This window comes from Cervus canadensis, chromosome 31 (genome assembly GCF_019320065.1).
Source record: "Cervus canadensis isolate Bull #8, Minnesota chromosome 31, ASM1932006v1, whole genome shotgun sequence".
Lineage (NCBI taxonomy): Eukaryota > Metazoa > Chordata > Mammalia > Artiodactyla > Cervidae > Cervus > Cervus canadensis.
In genome coordinates this window covers 21,406,525-21,427,395 of record NC_057416.1, presented here as the reverse complement: position 1 = coordinate 21,427,395, position 20,871 = coordinate 21,406,525, and positions in this window count along the sequence as shown.

Here is a 20,871-nt window from a genome sequence, read left to right as displayed (position 1 = left end):
TCGTGTGGTCTCCCTTTTTACAACAAGAGTACTCCAAACCCCAATTCCAAGTGACTGTGTTTGTTCCCAGTCATCTTTGACTAGATGGCACTGATAAAGCAGTGTCAAAGTTTCAAAGGCATCAAGGAACAGAGGTTTAATTTTCATTTATATAACATGTTTATTGCAGGTTGACAGGGAAGTTCTGCTTCATGTTGCCCTCAATCTGGGCAAAACAATAAATCGCCCAGTATATTGAACATCAGTGGTTGATACGGAAGAAGGAAAGGGAGAAGTATTGCATTATGCATTGACCCTTAAAGCTTCTGCCTAAATAATATCAATTCATTCCCACACACAACTCATTGGCTGAATGAAATCCTTAACGTCAATGTAGAGTAACAATTCTACATTCTGTTTAGAGAAGAATCTAAAATATATGGTAGACTGAACTCCTGACTATTATAGGTTTGCTTTTTGTGGAACGAAAAAAAAAGAAAAGTTACGTTGGGAAAGCAGGTATCTGAGGAACAGTTCTGTTCCATTTCTGACCCAGGTCTAACTCACACGTGTTGAGTTGCTGAGTTGTGTCCAACTCTGCGACTCCATGGACTGTAGCACACCAATCTTCCCTGTCCTTCAACATCTCCCAGAGCTTGCTCAGACTCATGTCCATTGAGTTGGTGATGCCATTCAACCATCTCATCTTCTGTGTCCTGACTTCAATCTTTCCAAGCATCAGGGTCTTTTCTAATTAGTCAGCTCTGTGATTGTGAACTGGCTGTGGGGGAATCTGGGTCTTGTTCTGATGGGCGGGGCCGTGCTCAGTAAATCTTTAATCCAGTTTTCTGTTGTTGGGCAACAGAAACTGTGTTCCCTCCCTGTAGTTTGGCCTGAGGCCAAATTGTGGTAGGGTGATGATGGTAATGGCAGCCTCCTTCAAAAGGACCTGTGCCAGCATGCCACAGCTCCCAGGACTGTTGTATTTAGTGCCCCTGACCCCACGGCAGGCCGCTGTTGACCCATGCCTCTGCCAGAGACTCCTTGACACACAGGCGAGTCTGGCCCAGTCTCTTGTTGGGTCACTGCTCCTTTCTTCTGGGTCCTGGTGTGCACAAGCTTTTGTTTGTGCTCTCCAAGAGTCTGTTTCCCTGGGCCTGTGCAAGTTCTGTAATCAAATCCCACTGGCCTTCTTCTTTTTTTTGTAATTTATTTAATTGGAGGCTAATTACTTTACAATATTGTAGTGGTTTTTGCCATACATTGACGTGAATCAGCTGTGGGTGTACATGTGTTCCCCATCCTGAAGCCCCCTCTCACCTCCCTCCCGATCCCATCCCTCTGGGTCATCCCAGTGCACCAGCCCTGAGCACTTGTCTCATCATCTAACCTGGAATGGCAATCTATTGCACATATGATAATATACATGTTTCAATGCTATTCTCTCAGATCATCCCACCCTCGCCTTCTCCCACAAAGTCCAAAACACTGTTCTGTACATCTGTGTCTCTTTTGCTGTCTCACATACAGGGTTATCATTACCATCTTTCTAAATTCCATATATATGTGTTAGTATACTATATTGGTGTTTTTCTTTCTGGCTTATTTTACTCTGTATAATAGGCTCCAGTTTCATCCACATCATTAGAACTGATTCAAATGTATTCTTTTTAACGGCTGAGTAATATTCCATTGTGTATATGTACCACAGCTTTCTTATCCATTCGTCTGCTGATGGACATCTAGGTTGCGTCCATGTCCTAGGTATTATAAACAGTGCTGTGATGAACATTGGGGTGCACGTGTCTCTTTCAGATCTGGTTTCCTTGGTGTGTATGCCCAGCAGTGGTATTGTTGGGTCATATGGCAGTTCTATTTCCAGTTTTTTAAGGAATCTCCACACTGTTCTCCATAGTGGCTGTACTTGCTGTGTTCCTACCAACAGTGTAAGAGGGTTCCCTTTTCTCCATACCCTCTCCAGCATTTATTGCTTGTAGATTTTTGGATAGCAACCATTCTGACTGGCGTGAGATGGTACCTCATTGTGGTTTTGATTTTCATTTCTCTGATAATGAGTGATGTTGAGCATCTTTACATGTGTTTGTTAGCCATCTGTATGTCTTCTTTGGATAAATCCCTGCTTAGTTCTTTGGCCCATTTTTTGATTGGGTCATTTATTTTTCTGGTATTGAGCTTCAGGAGTTGCTTGTATATTTTTGAGATTAATTCTTTGTCCGTTGCTTCATTTGCTATTATTTTCTCCCATTCTGAGGGCTGTCTTTTCACCTTGCTTATAGTTTCCTTTGTTGTGCAAAAGCTTTCAAGTTTAATTAAGTCCCGTTTGTTTATTTTTGCTTTTATTTCCATTACTCTGGGAGGTGGGTCATAGAGGATCCTCTGTGATTTATGTCGGAGAGTGTTTTGCCTATGTTCTCCTCTAGGAGTTTTATAGTTTCTGGTCTTAAATTTAGATCTTTAATCCATTTTGAGTTTATTTTTGTGTATGGTGTTAGAAAGTGTCTAGTTTCATTCTTTTACAAGTGGTTGACCAGTTTTCCCAGCACCACTTGTTAAAGAAATTGTCTTTTCTCCATTGTATGTTCTTGCCTCCTTTGTCAAAGATAAGGTGTCCATAGGTTCGTGGATTTATCTCTTGGCTTTCTGTTCTGTTCCATTGATCTATATTTCTGTCTTTGTGCCAGTACCACACTGTCTTGATATCTGTGGCTTTGTAGTGTAGCCTGAAGTCAGGCAGGTTGATTCCTCCAGTTCCATTCTTCTTTCTCAAGATTGCTTTGGCTATTCGAGATTTTTTCTATTTCCATACAAATTGTGAAATTATTTATTCTAGTTCTGTGAAAAATACCGTTGGTAGCTTGATAGGGATTGCATTGAATCTATAGATTGCTTTGGATAGTATACTCATTTTCACTATATTGATTGCTCCAATCCATGAACATGGTATATTTCTCCATCTATTTGTGTCCTCTTTTATTTCTTTCATCAGTGTTTTATAGTTTTCTATATATAGGTCTTTTGTTTCTTTAGGTAGATATACTCCTAAGTATTTTATTTTTTTTTTGTTGCAGTGGTGAATGGAATTGTTTCCTTAATTTCTCTTTCTGTTTTCTTATTGTTAGTGTATAGGAATGCAAGGGATTTCTGTGTGTTAATTTTATCTCCTGCAACTTTACTATATTCATTGGTTAGCTCTAATAATTTTCTGGTAGAGTCCTTAGGGTTTTCTATGTAGAAGATCATGTCATCTGCAAACAGTGAGAGTTTTACTTCTTCTTTTCCCATCTGGATTCCTTTTATTTCTTTTTATACTCTGATTGCTGTGGACAAAACTATGTTGAATAGTAGTGGTGAGAGTGGGCACCCTTGCCTTGTTCCTGACTTTAGGGGAAATGCTTTCAATTTTTCACCATTGAGGATAATGTTTGCTGTGGGTTTGTCATATATAGCTTTTATTATGTTGAGGTATGTTCCTTCCATTCCTGCTTTCTGGAGAGTTTTTATCATAAATGGATGTTGAATTTTGTCAAAGGCTTTCTCTGCATCTGTTGAGATAATCATATGGTTTTTATCTTTCAATTTGTTAATGTGGTGTATTACATTGATTGATTTGTGGATATTAAAGAATCCTTGTATTCCTGAGATAAAGCTCACTTAGTCATGATGTATGATCTTTTTAATATGTTGTTGCATTCTGTTTGCTAGAATTTTGTTAAGGATTTTTTATCTGTGTTCATCAGCCCACTGGCCTTCAAAGTCAAATTCAGTGGGGATTCTCAGTCCCTTTGCCAGATCCCCAGGTTGGAAAATCTATTGTGGTCCCTAGAACTTTCACCACAGTGCAAGAACTTCTTTGGTATAATTGTTTTACAGTTTGTGGGTTGTCTGCTCCACAGTTCTATAATGGAGCTAGTGGCGACCTCTTCCTAGACAACTTAGGCCACACGCCATTCTTCCCAGGAATGCTGCTTTCAGAGCCCCGGTCCCGGTGGCAAGCCACTGCTGACCTATGCCTCCCCAGGAGACACTGAAACACTCAAAGGCAGGTCTGGCTCAGTCTCTTGTGGAGGTCACTGCTCCTTTCCCTGGGTCCTGGTGCATACGAGGTTTTGTTTGTGCCCTCCAAGCATCTCTGGCGGGTATGAGATTTGATTTTAAATGTGATTGCACCCCTCCTACCATTTTGCTGGGGCTTCTCCTTTGCCAGCGGAGTGAGGTATCTTTCTTTGGTGGTAACCCACATTCTCATGTCGATGGTGGTTCAGCAGCTAGATGCGATTTTGGTATTTTTGTAGGAGAAGATGAGCACACATCCTTCTACTCCGCCATCTGTTCCCTTTATTAATTGTTCTTTAGAATGCACATGTACTTCTTACACTGTGTTGTATGTATGTTGTGTGTGTATGTGCTCAGTCATGCACAACTCTTTGGGACCCCATGGACTGGAGCTCACCAGTCTCTTCTGTCCATAGAATTTTCCAGGCAAGAATACTGGAATGGGTTGCCATGCTCTCCTCCATAGAGTCTTCTCAACCCTGGGATCAAACCTGCATCTCTTGTGCCTCCTGCATTGGCAGGCAGATTCTTTACCATGGCACTACCTGGGAAGTCTGTATGTATGCTATATTTCATAATAAAAATAATGACATATAGGATAGAAAGTATATAACTTGGAAATTAAAAAATGGAAAGCTGAACAGTTGATTTTATTAGAGTTTGGCATTCTTATTTTTCCATTCTTATCTATGTTATTAAAATGACAACCAGTGCATCAAAAATTATCTAAACATCTCTTAAAAATTGGAAACAATATTTGGGAATAATAACATTTTTTCCTAAAGTCCAACTACATATTAAAATTTGTTAAATTTTTTTCAGTTAATCAAACTTCTTACTTTACTATCACCAAACTTCCCTTGCAAATATGATGAAAAGACAAAGACATATAAAATAGAAGAGGAACGAAAGAAAAATAAGGAACAATTTAACAATTTAAGAAGGCCAACAGCCAACTACTGTGACTTTCAGAAAGAAAAAAAAATTATAGGAGGAAATTACAAAAAATTATAGATAATATCCCAGACTGTAAGAATATTAATCTTTAGGTTAAAATGACATATTGAATTTATACCACATCAAGTGAAGAAGGTCCTCTATCAGGTGATATAACTTTAAAGTTTCCTCAACATCAAGATAAAGAAAATACAGCAAAACTTTTCAGAGATAAGAAAAAAAAGAAGTTTATAGGTATTGGATACATGTGGAAACAAAAATTCTGAATAAAATGATAGCTAACTGAATACAACAAAATATTCTCAGAAATCGACCAAAGAATGATTTATCCCAGGAATGTAAAGATGCTTCAGTATTAATTAACACTTATCAATGGAATTTACTTAGAATAAGAGAAAGCACGTCTTTCTAAAAGAAATTATTTTTGGCTGCTCTGGGTCGTTGCTGGTTTGCGTGGGCTTTCTCCAGTTGTGGCAGGTGGGGGCCCAGCTGCTCTTTGTTGGGGTGTGTGTGCATCTCATTGTGGCGGCGTTATTGGGGAGCACAGGCTCTGGATGCACAGGCTCCAGTAGTTGCAGCATGAGGGCTCTCGAGCACAGGTTCAATAGGTTTGACACACACAGGCTCAGTTTGGGATATGGCATATGGGATCTTCCCAGACTAGGGGTCAAACCCATGTCCTCTGCATTGGCAAGCAGATTCTTATACACTGTGGCACTAGGGAAGCCCGAGAAAGAGCACATTAGTACTGAATTTGTTGTTCAGTTGCTAAGTCACATCTGACTTTGGTGACCCCATGGACTGCAGCATGACAGGCTTCCCTGAGTTTGTTCCAACTGATGTCCATTGGTGGTTGATGCTGTCCAACCATCTCATCTTCTGTCCTACCCCTTTTCCTCTTGCCCTCAGTCTTTCCCAACATCAGGGTGTTATCCAGTGAATTGTCTCTTTGCCTCAGGTGGCCAAAGCATTGGCGCTTCAGCCTCAACATCTGTCCTTCCAGTGAATGTTCAGGGTTGATTTCCTTTAGGACTGATTGGTTGGATCTCCTTGCAGTCCAAGGGACTCTCAAGAGTCTTCTCCAACACCACAGTTCGAACGCACCAACTCTTTGGCTCTCAGCCTTCTTTATGGCCCAAATTTCACATCTTTACATGACTAATGGAAAAACCACTGCTTTGACTAGACGGACTTTTGTTGATAAAGTAATGTCTCTGCTTTTTTATACACTATCTAGGTTTGTCATAGCTTTTCTTCCAAGGAACAAGCATCTTTTAATTTCATGGCTGCAGTCACCATCCACAGTGATTCTGGAGCCCAAGAAAATAAATTGTCACTGTTTCCACTGTTTACCCATCTATTTGCCATAAAGTGATGGGATCAGATGCTGTGATCTTAGTTTTTTGCATGTTGAGTTTTAAGCCAGCCTTTTCACTCCTCCTTTCACCTTCATCAAGAGGATCTTTAGTTCTTCTTTGCTTTCTGCCATTCGAGTGGTATCATGTGCATATCTGAGGTTGTTGATATTTCTCTCAGCAATCTTGTTTCTAACTCATGATTCATCCAGCCTCACATTTCACATGATATACTCTGCATTTAAGTTAAATAATCAGGGTGACAATATACAGCCTTGATGTACCTCTTTCCTAGTTTTGAACTGGTCTGTTGTTCCATGTCTGGTTCTAACTGTTGTTTCTTGACCTGCATACAGGTTTCTCAGGAGGCAGGTAAGTGGTCTCTTATTCTCATCTCTTTAAGAATTTCCCACAGTTTGTTGTGATACACACAGAAAAAGGCTTTAGTGTAGTCAATGAAGCAGATGTTTCTTTCTGGAACTCTCTCGCTTTTCTGTGATCCAACAGATGTTGGCAATTTGATCTCTGGTTCTTCTGCCTTTCTAAATCCACCTCATACATCTGGAATTTCTTGGTTCATGAATTTCTTGGTACATGAAGCCTGGCTTGAGGATTTTGAGCATTACCTTGCTAGCATGTGAAATGAGCAGGTGTGTGTGGTAGTTTAAACATTCTTTGGTGTTGTCCTTCTTTGGGCTGGAATGAAAATGGACCTTTTTGGTTCCTGTGGCAGGTGAATAATCATTTATCAATTTCAATATCTGCTCTAGAATGAATGTAATTTCTCTAGGAAGCAAACTCTTGAGAAGCCTTGTGAGCAGGAGTTTACTCAAAAGTCCTTTTATACATATACCGAAAGTACGAGAATCAGGACTGGGCAAAGGGAGCAATTGAATTGCAATGTGGTTGCAAAAGACTCCACAGCTGCTCCTCTGGGCAGCTGTGGAATTGGGATGGACATTCTGAATTGAGTCAGCAGGTCCAGGTTTTATACTCTGATGTTTAGCAATCATAAATGACAAGTGGACACCCCTTGGCTGAGTTCATTCTGGGAGAGGGAATTCGCTGTTTGCCAGCAGCAGTCAATACTCCCAGCAGCTGACAAAATAATTGGTTTAGTTCTTAAAAGAGGTGCACCGTACCTTCCACTACTTTCCAGCCCTTTTGCCTCTCAAATAGTGAGTGCATCTCATCTGGGAAAAGCTATTCTGGGATGATGGTTGGTCTCATTCTTTGGGGAAAAAAGAGGAGGTTAGTTAAGACAAACAGTCCAACTGGTCCCCGAGACTGGTGTCTTATTGAGGACCCAGAATGGATTCCAGCTGCTAGAAGCTGGGACACTCGGCAGTGGCTGGTGTTGCACTGGTGAGTGATCTGCATTTGTCAAACCCAGGCCTGGCCTCTCTCTGTGTCACTGCACCATAGCCACCCGCTTAACAGCAGTTTGCCAATACCAGCTATGACTGACAACAGAGGCCGGCTGACTGCAGTTAGCTGGGCATTTTCTGTATTGAATTATTATACGCTTCTTTTGTGGTGGTTGCTCAATGGTGTGTGTTCACATGCAATAACAAGAATTCACTCTCTGTGCTTACTGTTTTAAATTTATTTACATGTCAGTTGTGCATTTCATATAGTTCTAGTTTGTCACAGACTAGGATTGAAAATGAAAGATATCTAGCAAAGTTCATCTCTGATTCTCTCTTGGCATTCACTCGAATCATATCTCCAGACGAAAACATATGTCCCTGAGCTTCCTGTGTCTAAGGAGGCCTTACAAATAGTTGAGAAAAGAAGAGAAGCTAACGGCAAGGGAGAAGAGGAAAGATATACTCATTTGAATGCAGAGTTCCAAACAATAGCAAAGAGAGATAAGAAAGCCTTCCTCGGTGATCAGTGCAAAGAAATAGAGGAAAACAATACAATGGTAAAGACTAGAGATCTCTTCAAGAAAGTTAGAGATACCAAGGGAACATTTCATGCAAAGATGGGCACAATAAAGGACAGAAATGGTATGCACCTAACAGAAGCAGAAGATATTAAGAAGAGGTGGCAAGAATACCCAGAAGAACTATACAAAATAGATCTTCATGACCCAAATAACCACGATAGTGTGATCATTCATTTAGATCCAGACATTTTGGAATGCAAAGTCAAGTGGGCCTTAGGAAGCCTCACTATGAACAAAGCTAGTGGAAGTGATGGGATTCCAGCTGAGCTATTTCAAATCCTAAAAGATGATGCTGTGAAAGTGCTGCGCTCAATATGCCAGCAACTTTGGAAAACTTAGCAATGGCCACAGGACTGGAAAAGGTCAGTTTTCACTCCAATGCCAAAGAAAGGCAATGCCAAACAATGCTCAAACTAGGGCACAATTGTACTCATCTCACTTGCTAGTAAAGTAATGCTCAAAATTCTCCAAGCCAGGCTTCAACAGTATGTGAACCATGAACTTCCAAATGTTTAAGCTGGATTTAGAAAAGGCAGAGGAACCAGAGATCAATTTTCCAACATCCATTGGATCATTAAAAAAGCAAGAGAGTTCCAGAAAAACATTTACTTCTGCTTTATTGACTACACCAAAGCCTTTGACTGTGTGGATCACAACAAACTGTGGAAAATTCTTAAAGAGATGGGAATACCAGACCACCTGACCTGCCTCCTGAGAAATCTCTATGCAGGTCAAGAAACAACAGTGAGAAGTTGACAGGGAACAACAGACTGGTTTCAAAATTGGGAAAGGAGTACATCAAGGCTGTATATTGTCACCCTGCTTATTTAACTTATATGCAGAGTTCATTATGTGAAATGCCTGGTTGGATGAAGCACAAGCTGGAATCAAGGTTGCTGGGAGAAGTATCAATAACCTCAGATACACAGATGACACCATTCTTATGGCAGAAAGTGAAGAAGAACTAAAGAGCCTCTTGATGAAAGTGAAAGAGGAGAGTGAAAAAGTTGGCTTAAAACTCAACATTTTGAAAGCTAAGATCATGGCATCCGGTCCCATCACTTCATGGGAAATAGATGGGGAAACGGTGAGAGACTTTATTTTTGGGGCTCCAAAATCACTGCAGATGGTGATTGCAGCCATGAAATTAAAAGATGCTTGCTCCTTGGAAGAAAAGCTATGACCAACCTAGACAGCATATTAAAAAACAGAGACATTACCAAGAAAGGTACATCTAGTCAAGGCTATGGTTTTTCCAGTAGTCATGTTTGGATGTGAGAGTTGCAGTATTAAAGAAAGCTGAGTGCTGAAGAATTGATGCTTTCGAATTGTGGTGCCAGAGAAGACTCTTGAGAGTCCCTTGGACTGCAAGGGGATCCAACCAGTCCATCCTAAAGGAAATCAGTCCTGTATATTCACTGGAAGGACTGATGCTGAAGCTGAAAGTCCAGTACTTTGGCTACCTGGTGCGAAGAACTGACTCATTGGAAAAGACCCTGATGCTGGGAAAGATTGAAGGCAGAGGTGAAGGGGATGACAGAGGATGAGATGGTTGGATGGCATCACCGACTCAATGGACATGAGTTTGAGTAAGCTCCGGGAGTTGGTGATGGACAGGGAGACCCGGCGTGTTGCAGTTCATGGGGTCGCAGAGTCGGACTCGGATGAGCAACTGGATGGACTGCACTGACTCGCTAACTGAGCTTCCCTGCTAGCTCAGGTGGTACAGAATCTCCCTGCAATGGAGGAGATGTGGGTTTGATCTCTGGGTCAGGAAGATTCCCCTGGAGAAGGAAATGGCAACCCAGTCCAGTATTCTTGCCTGGAGAATCCCGGGGACAAAGGAGCATGGCAGGCTATACAGTTCATGGCATTGCAGAGAGTCAGACAGGACTGAGGAACTTAAAACTAATGCAGAGAATCCACAAAGTTCTAAAAGTTACATGAAATGTAACATACTAGCTACTGTCAGAAATAGGAAAGAAATAATGATCATGAACATACATGCTTGTTATTGTCATTTCATTTATCAGTCCTGAGGTCTAAGTTGGAAATTACAGGTGCCTTCTTCTATCATAATATATGTGTTCTTAAAGACTTTCAGTACAACCCCATTGAATGGCATTATTTATCTGGTAGAGTGACCCAGTTCATTCCTATAGGATCTAAATCTTGATGATCCTCCTGCAGAAACTGTAAGTGAACACAGACTATCAGAGTGGAGCCTTACCTTCCAATTTAATGAAATCATAATGATGTTTCTTGGTAGAAGTATGCCTTTGTGAATACAGAAATCTGAATACTCAGAGAGCCTATCCAATGGAGACAGGGAGCTAAAACCCTTCCAGTGGTTTATGGTTTTAATAATGAGAGAAATCACTTCCAGTTTTACTCTTCGGTTCTTAAACACGTGCATCCCATCTATTGCAGAGATTGCTCCATATATTGCCCCCTGATTTAAGGTGTATAGTAATACATCTTTCTGATTGACATCCCAATCTTGTGGATTATTGAATATGCTATCAAACATGGAGATGAAAGATGTGCTAAGACCTATGAATTCTCTGTGCTATCTTTGCATTGCTGTGACATATGTTTCTTGATCAAGGGTATTTTGAATGGAATACCATGGCAATTGATAAGGCATTCTGTAATTCCATTTATGGTAGTCCTAGAAAAAGAATTGTGGGTAGAAATGATAAACATGCTTTGGAGTATATGTCTGTTTCTGTGTGTCTGTACAGGGCGAGGTGGAATAGTTTCCTCTCGTTTTATGGAAATTTGCATTATTGTCACAGATACCGACTCTTTTCCTCATAAGAGGATTATATTGCAGTGCTCTTTGCTTTTGTGATTTTTCCATCCACCTTGTAAATGGTCTATGGCATATACTTTCCTGCTGCCATTACTGAGCTTAGGTGTATTAATTGTTTTGGTCAAAAGAATATGAGTGGGTATGATGTACGGCATTTGCACACAGACAGTAGAGAGACTTCGATGAATTACATCATTGGTTTGTTGCAGCCTTTTCTGATTTTGTGCTCTATCACAAGAGCAGGGTATTTCAAATTGGAGTTGCTCCTTCACCACGGGTCCCCGATTAGAGCAATGAGGTAGAAGCCAAGTGGAGCAGACACACAGCCAACATAAGTAGTATAAACAGGAAAGCGTTTTCACTGCTATCACAGGTACTTTAAGCCCCTGGTAGGTTGAGATTGATTTTTACTGTAACAAAATCTATCCACTACATGATGTAAGGGGTCTGAGCTAATCAATGTGTCACCAACTGGCTAGTTAGTCCCCCCAGGGAATGAAATAGAATTGGGAGTGAAACGTTGGCATTTACTTTTGGTGGGTTGAGCATAACAGCAGTAGCCAAAACAACCTGGGCAAGAAAGGTAGCTCCTGTCCAGTCCACACACAGCCCTCATCCCACTGTCAGTATCCACTTCGTGTAATAAACAGGCCCACTGAGAAGGCCTAGATGGCTGACAGTCACGGGGTAGTTCATAGTTTCCATCTCATTTGTGAGAGCTCATTCATCGTGTAGTCCACTGGCAGAGTCAGAACTATTTTTATACACTTTGCTTGTTTCAAGAGATCCACATCTCAGCCCCAGATTTCTTATTGCTAATCTTCCAATTTTGTTCTTTCCAAGTCCCTCATTAGCCAACTGACCCATGAGTTGTTGCCCATGACCCAGCACAGATCTGTATCCCAGGCTGTCTCTCCTTGTATATGACCGGATGTCCCCTCTCACCCCAAGTCTGCTGACCCGAGGGACATCCCTGCCCTCTGGCCTCTTAAGGACATTCCTGATGGGATCATAATGTAGCAACTGTCCAGTTTCGACTGTTTCTTGAATACGATACATATTATTCTAAGCAAATCCGTACATTGGTTTCATTGTCAGATGATCACAGATAGGGTGTTAAAAGATCCTGGTTTGCCCACGACACTCCTGACTTAACACCCAGTGCCCCATCTTAGTTATTAACAGTGCTGATTTTAGCTCTTAAAAGTGTCCTTGTTTGGATGTTAACTATATATGGTCACATACATCATGGATGTAGTTTAAGATAGAGAGGGGATAAAGCAGGGAAAAACGTGCAGCTGAGCCTAATCCTTCTGCAGCTTGTTTGTACACTCCAGACCCGTTCAGGTCCAGTCTCATAAGTTCCTTTTCCGTTAACCAGTGGCATACTACCGCACTCACCCAGTTTTGTGATCCAGTAGATCAGCTACTGCGTGTTGACCGTGTGCAGGTGGGCATGCATGATTACTTGTGATCCCGTGGTCAAATATCCTGTTTCAACAGGGGACCAGTACCAGGATGCTTTTTGAATGGACGAGAGTTTAGCGACTGAAAGGGCCAGGACTTACTCTCAGACCATAGGGGTCTGTGCTGACTCTCCAGGATCAGAGATGAGGCTTTCCAGCAGCTCCTTAGAGTATCTCTATCTAACATAACCACTGTCTATACTATGGGCTCTGCTGATGGAATCTCAGTCTCCAGGCATCTTGGCCCCACTGCACAGTCTTGTCTTATTCTAGATACCGTTCAAAACTGGCAGATTTATGGGTTATCCAGTCATGGGTCAGAGAAACACACATAAATATGTTACTTGCTGTCTCAAAATCAAGAGTCTTAGCAGCCACTGAGCTTCTTCCTTCATGGTGGACAGTACATGGTGCAGTGACTTTAAAGAGGATATATTGAGATATTCTCTACACCATGGAAACTTCCCTGAGATAGCATATTTCTGAAATTTTGCAAGATTTAGATACATCTTGCTGTAGCATTTTAAAAAATACTTTGGTCTTACTGAGCAGCTTGAAAAATATTAGTTCCCTGACCAGGGATTGAACCTGCACCCTCGGCAGTGGAGGTGTGGAGTCCTAACCACTGGACCATCAGGGAGCATTTTGAAGGTTTATTACTTCTCATAGTCAGATTCAATTAAAATGCTGTCATCAATGTAGAATAACAGTTATGAAATGAAAATGGGTAATAGATCTTTCAGCTTTATTATGATAGCCCTAAGTCAGAAGAGTATGGGTATACTGGTATCTTTGCTGCTAAAGGTAAAAATGCTTCAGGTTAATCTTTTAATAGGAATGGGAAAAGGAAATGTCTGAAAACAAGAGACAGTGTCGACTGACCATAGTAAAGACACTAACTTCAGTAGCTTAACTGTGCTTATCATTACCACCAACTAATTTTGTGATCGTCTGTAAGTTTTCTTCATGAATGTTCTTCTTCCACTGGCTCACAGGCAGTCGATGAGGGTTTCTGTCCCCATGTGGTGATGATTGCTGTTCCTCCATGGTGAGAATTGCCATCCCTACATGCTTTTACTTAACCTCTTGGCAGGAGTGGGTAGATCCACAGGCTTCCACTTGGCCTTTTCTGTCATAACCACCTTCACTATACAGATCATAGAACCTGTGTAAGGATTCTGCCCGTTAACTATCGCTCCCCACCAAATGGTCAGACACTGGGGGAGTAATCACAGGATGTGTCTGCCATAAATTCCTTACTACTCTAGAATCAGGTTTCTCCACTAGCCCTAGCATTTCCCACTTTAATACATTAAACCTTTCTAGGCCACCAGTCTGTTTTATTCCTGTTAACTTCATGGTCAGTTAACCACTGACACAGATCTCTGTCTCTCAAAAAATAAGACTGTCACCCAGCACAGTTAATTGTTCTCGATGCAGTCATATGATCTATGACGAATCAACATTGCCACCTGACCTGTGCATCTCTAGGCTCCTGTTACCCCACTGAGATGATGAAGTCCAGTTTTATTGCAGAATCCCTTACTGTTAGCTCTGTCTTACTGGCAACAATCACTACAGAGCTTTACATGCTGGTGCCTCTCATCGATACGGTTTTTTAACAGTTTAATGAATGAAAACATTTTTGGCCATTGTATAGAAGATTTTTATAGGTAGAGAACAGTTTATATATAACATAGTCAATGTAACATTCAGTCTAAACCAGTAAAGTTCTGGTATTTGACCCCTAGTGACTGGAGGCTACTGTTGAGTTCAACTGTCAGTTAGCCGAGATGTTAAGAGAAGGTGGCAAGGTGGGTTCAGGACTCTTTGGGAGTTTAAAGATCTCCTACTAACATCATTCCCAGGCACTCAATTCAATACTCTAATTCCATCAATAGATTCATCCCAATCAGTGTTCATATTTTATCCTTTCCAGCTTAATATCTATAGGGTCCACTCATAAAATATCTTTCAAACTACTGCCAACAGAAATTGGTGACTTTCTGTAACATATTCAGGGTGTAGACCACCTCTTCTTGAGGCATGGCATGAACTTCCCAGTCTAGTCTGAGAGTCCCTACCTTTCACGGACCTAAAAAGGTGAGGTGGGGATACTGCCCGAGATGACTCAGAAGCCTCTTAAGAGGAACCAGCATGATAACCATTTTAGCATATAGTGTATTAATAGAAAATTTGAGGCGTGGTATGTCCAAGAGATCAGAAATGATTGCATTGAAAAGATAGTTTATTACTCATAGTTCCAAGAGGAGGGGCCTGCCGTACCCTGGGGACCATATGGGGCAGCAGCGGGCTCGGTTGGGAGGCAGAGGGGGAAAGAATGTGGGCCAGAGCCGTCACGGTGGTTTCTGGGGGTGGAGGAAGCGGGTAAAGAAGGATGAACAGGTTTAGGATTGGCTGGTTTGAGTAATTTCATCGGGCTCTGGGGCACAGGAACTGTTTTTAGTTGTCTGATACCTGGACGTGGAGAGTGTTGCCCCCAGGGTTCCGGGCCTCCTTGATCACCAGAAATCAATCTGAGGCCAGACAAGAAATTGGGGCAAGGCTTCACTGGAGCCCTTGCTGCAGCAGCAGGGGCAGTAACAAACAAGGTTCCCTTGCTCACTGGCTCCCTGAGGCGGGGTGAGCTGGTTCCTTTTATGGGGTGAGGCTAGGGGTGTGTCCAGGGGTCAGGCAGGAGGGGTGGCTTAGGTGGTTTGCCCACTCCCTGATGGTGGTGTGTGCAGGGGGCACGTGCAGTACCAGGCTTTTGCTCTCAGCTCTTCAGAAGTGACAGTTGGGCTTATTTGGTCTTTTTGCATCTGTTGTCTAGAATTTGCCTGAACTGCACATGCACACACTTACTCTTTCTCTCTTACTGTTTCTCCCTATTTTTTAGTTTGAGGAGAGGTTTGTCCGGAGGCAGGCACCGCAGCACTGTAGCTGAGGGTCCCGGGTCCCAGACCTCAGTTAGGGCAGGGGTAGAGGCGCAGAGTGTGAGAGCTCCGTAAAGGAGATGGGTAGTGGTGTGGGCTTCAGATTAGTTGGTTTGTATTTGAAAACACATTCCTATTTGAGATGTTACTGTTTCTAAGAACTGGCTAGTCCTACGAGGGCAGTCCCTCCAGGTTCTGCAAGACCCCAGAAATCAAAGTAACAGGAAAGGATGACCATCAAAATTTTCTGTCTGCAGAGGGAGGCTGGTTCCTTCTGTATGTGTGTGTGTGTGTTGTGTGGTTGCAGAATGGAAGGGGGTTATCTCTGCTGACAAGGTGGATTCAGGGCTGTTTAGCCGTTCAAAGATTTTAGCATTGATTGTTTCTGCTCAAATGCCCCACCTCATGTCTCAGGATTTACCTTCTTTCTCAGTAGTGACCTTAAAATATCATATATTTTTCTAACATTTGCTATTTAAATGGTGTTGTAAATGAGGAGCTTTTAGTGTGTATTTGCTGCAGCTATAGGAGATGAGAGCAGCTTCAAAATGGCCCTCAATATTTTCTGATTTGTTTTCTCTGTTCTTAATTGGGCATCCAAAGACTGTCAGTTTGCCCTTTGCACTATTTATGGTTTCTAGGCTAGTGAGAGAAATCCAGCTGACTCCAGCATCTTTATAATGATGATTGTTACCATAGTCACCAAGTACGTTAGCCACTTGACTTCCATCTGCACATCCCTCATCCCACGCTACCAGTGGGAATAATTTGAGTTATCATGAGGCCACCACATGCTGCAGAGTTACCATTGGTCCATTACCCCCAGCAAAGAGTTTATTTCTCAGATATCTCATATAAACTCAATCTTAGAATCTTATTTTGGTATGATTCTACAGCCCTGAACAGTGGAAAACCCCGTTTCCTAAAGCTACTCCAAAAACCTATCACTGTTTCTAGTCAGTGTCCCAGCTGGAAAAAGATGGAACATTCACAGTGAGTAACTAAGGAAGTTTAATAAATGAATGTTGTACTAAAGTGTGGGTAGACTATAAAGAAACCATCAAAGGATACTGCAGAACCCTGAAACCAGCAAAAGTGGGTAGCCTCCTAAAATCTCTAATTAAAATGGCAAGCAGGAAAGCAGTGTTCTAGACCCAGGGTGGGTACTTGCATCGTGAGGATCTTCTCACACAAACTGGTCTCTCCATCCGAGTAATACAGCTGTCTGACAGTGACCCTGAAGCAAGGGTGTCTGTCAAATTAAAACGACCTCAATTTCCTTCTCTCCTTTCATTTTCTGCCAGAACTTCCCATCAGCTTTACAGAAGCGCCAAAGGTAACAGTAGCAAGATACAATTCACATAGGCTAGCTTCCAGTGATCCAGGAGGAAAAAGTCTAGAGGGTGGATTTGGTGGGACAAGCACAAAATAGCCAGCCCAAAGGAGAAAAGTTAGAGCTTGTCCTGACATCTTAATCTTTCTTCTAAGCCCCTAATGGGTTCCTTCCTCTTTCTATAGCTGCAGTCATGTTAAACGTTAGTTGTTGACTCAGTTCTTGTCAAGCTAAGAAAGTGAGTCTTCACTAATCTCTAAGCATCTTCCAAGTCAGACAGCAAATGAACATTTTCCTCTTTCTTATTTTTCTGTATGAGATACTTAATGGTCTAAAACAGTACTAACATGCAAGAGGCATTCCTCACTTAACATGAATCCTTCAAAAGTGAAAGTGTTGGTTCCTTGTAATCTTCACTTTCTCAGGATTATGTAGCCAGTGCAGATACTTTAGAATATTGAAGTGTTGTTAGTCGCTCAGTCGTGTCTGACTCTTCGTGACCCCATGAACTGTAGTCCTTCAGGCTCCTCTGTCCATGAAATTCTCCAGCAAGAATACTGAAGTGGGTTGCCATTTCCTTCTCCAGGGGATCTTCTCCACAAAGAAATGGAACAGAGGTCTTCTGCATTGCAGGTGGATTCTTTACCTTCTGAGCCACCAGAGAAGCCCAACACAAATGCTTCATTTTGACCTAAGAATATGAAGATGAAAAAGGAAAAATGTAATCAGGTTGAAAGGTTAAAGTGGCATTTTTATGCCCAGAAAGTAAATTCATATACTGAGATCAAATGCAGGGTTTATGTCTTCTTAACTTTATTGACTAGGTAATTTAAAAAACATGCCCTGAGTCAGTTTCTCCATAAGGAAATTAGGGGCCATAATATCTAACATGAACAAAAACTGTTATTATTAGAGGTAAAATAGATAATGTTCCTGGCACAGTTTCTGGTACACATAAGGCACTGAATAATTGGAGAGTATTATTGACAGCATCAGACAGAAATAAAAGAAGAGAAAATATTGATTTGGGTGTCTAAAAGATGAATGAAAATCCTTGAAGAAATTTAGAAATTCTCAAAATATCTTCGGTAACTCTTAGAATCCTAACAAAACAGACTGATTTGTATACCTGCATTCTGATTGGAAATGTGTAGCCACCAGCCATGTGTGTGTACTGAGAGACAGCTCTTTTCTTTAATTATAAGCATCTCCCCATCCAGACAGATTTTCCAGCTATAAAGGAATTAAAATTACCTCTGTGAGCCAAACAGTTGAGAAATGTGTGTGGTCCAACATTCTGGCTACTTTGGGTCTTAACAAAGTGAATTGAAAAAAAACCAAACAAACCAATAATGGAAAGGAAGATACAGGCTGGACTGCATTTGTTACAAAGCAGGGACACCGTTAGATTAAAGCCATTTACATTTTGAATTTCAGCAGTCCCTAAAATCAGCTTATATGCAAAGCTCCTTATACTAAAATGAGCTTAATTTTTGGTTGTAAACAGTTCTGCTGAACATAAAATTTCAGGCTTCGTGTGGATCCCTTGTTAAATTCAGATTAGCTTAGGAAAATCTTTAGTTACATTAAAACCTTATATGATGAATTTATTCCTTCAAACATATACCAACAATTTTCTAGTGCATTTTTTCCTATTGGTATGATTTTTCCACCAGCATTCTAGAATGTTAAGGTAAGGGACTAGTTATTTAATGGGCAACACACATTCCTTCTGCTCTGGTATATATTTTCACTATTTGAAATGAATGCATTTACAGTATTTCTCTATTACTTTTATTTAGACTCATAATACAATGCAGAACACCTCCTTCAAGAATTAATAGGATATACTAATATTTCTAAAAATATATAGGAAAAGTCACTTATTAGTTTGGGTTTTCCATTATTCATTCTCCTTTATTTTTGGTAACACTTTTCAGGCATTCATCCCCTCCCCATGCAGTCTGGGTAACTCTGTGGAAGCTGAACTTGTCCTCAGATCTTTCTTCCAACATAGTCAGCACATCCCTTCAAGCTGTTTATGGTTTTTTGTTTGGAGATGGATTCATGGTTCCATTAAAGTCAATGAGATACAAGTATATATTCTCATGACAGGCTTCTTGGGAACAAGCATTTTTCATTTTTTAGCAGGTGTTGTTTGGAGAGAATCATTTCATTAGTGGGAATTAAATGAGGATGTGTGTTTCTTTGGAAGCCTCAGGCAGCCATTCTGTGACATGAGGATTTTTGGTCTTAGCATGAAGCAGATAGAGGAGAGAGAGAAGTTAAACACATTGCAGTCCTGAAGATATTCAGACTTGACTGAAGCCTTCCCAGCCTGTGGACATATTCCAGTTTCAGGTGTATGTACCACAGATTGCCTCCATTTTGTAGCTCTTGTAAGTATACAGTTTTATTACTTAGGTCTGTTGTCTGCAATGGAGAAATGTCTAACATAAATATTTACCATTTTAATACATTTTTACTCTACCTAATCAACCAACATTTTCACGCAGCCACAATGTGCCATTATTAAAGGCTCCAAGCATACTGCATTTCTTCTATGTGTACATGTAATTCAAAGCAATTTTTTTCCACTTTCAAAGTTTTCATAGAAAATTTTGACTTGATTTAGATATGAGTCCATTTTTAGTTCCAAAACGCTTTAATGTTTTTGCTACCCTTTTTACTCAGAATTGGCAACTCCTTAAGCAAAAATGCAAATATTTGATTCATAGATATATAATTTTATATATACTGTATATACATATAACACATAAATAGTAATATTATGTAAAAGAGAATAATGTATACACACTTGGGAAACTATATTTCCATTGTTCTTGAGAGAAAGTGTCAATCAATGTGACAAACTTCATGGTCTTATTTTAAGAAATTCCCATAGCCATCGCTGCTTTAGCAAGACTTCCCTGGTGGTTCAGACGGTAGTCTGCCTACAATGCGGGGCACCCGGGTTCGAAAGATCCCCTGCAGAAGGAAATGGCAACCCACTCCAGTACCCTTGCCTGAAAAATCTCATGGAGAGAGGAGCCTGGTAGGCTACAGTCCATGGGGTCACAAAGAGTCGGACACGACTGAGTGACTTCACTTCACTTCATCCCTGCTTTCAGCAACCACCAGCTCACTCACTCTGCAGCCATCAACAACTGAAGCCAGACCCTCTGTTAGCAAGACGATGACTTGCTGAAGACTCAGTTTTAGCAGTAATGCATTTTAAGTGAAAGTATGTACATTGTTCTTTTAGGCATAGTGTTATTGCACACTTAATATAGACTTCAGAATAGTGCACAGTAGTGTAAGCATAATTTTTATATATACTGGGAAACCAAGGAAAAATGTATACTTAATTTTATATTGTGATATTCTTGCTTTATTGTGGTAGTCTGGAACCAGAACCCACAATATTTCCAAGGTATGCCTCCAAGGTATGTTTCTTCTCACAGCTAAGAGCTAAGAATCTTTGAAAAGTGAGTGCATCCTGAAATATTTATTTAAAAGCACTGTTAAATTCCCAGTTGAAAGTTTTTGGAGTACAAACACAAAAATAAAATGAAACTCAAAAACCTGCCCGTAACCCTTGAAATACAGCAGTTGCTGATATTTGAGATAATGGTACTTTAAAGGAGTTAACATGCAAATCAGACTACAGAATGTTTTTTCCTCATTGCAAGTAACTGTTTTCCTGTTACCTTCATTTAAAATGTCTTTAAAAACAGCCTGTCAGAGTATTGAATATGTTTTTCTCATTACCTTCTTTTTTTTAAAGATAGAACTTTATTGATTAAAAGGTTGAAGCCAGGCAGGGTTTTGAGTTGAGAAGGAACATCCTCAGAGCCTTGGTTTAAAAAGATTGCTCTGCCTGCAGTGAGGAGGGTGAGTGCAGCGGGATCTGACCCTTTTTCACAGCCTTTCTTTCTCCAACTGTTTCCCTCTGACTCCACATCTTCACAGGCTCCCCCCACCCCACCCCCACCGCCAGCATCT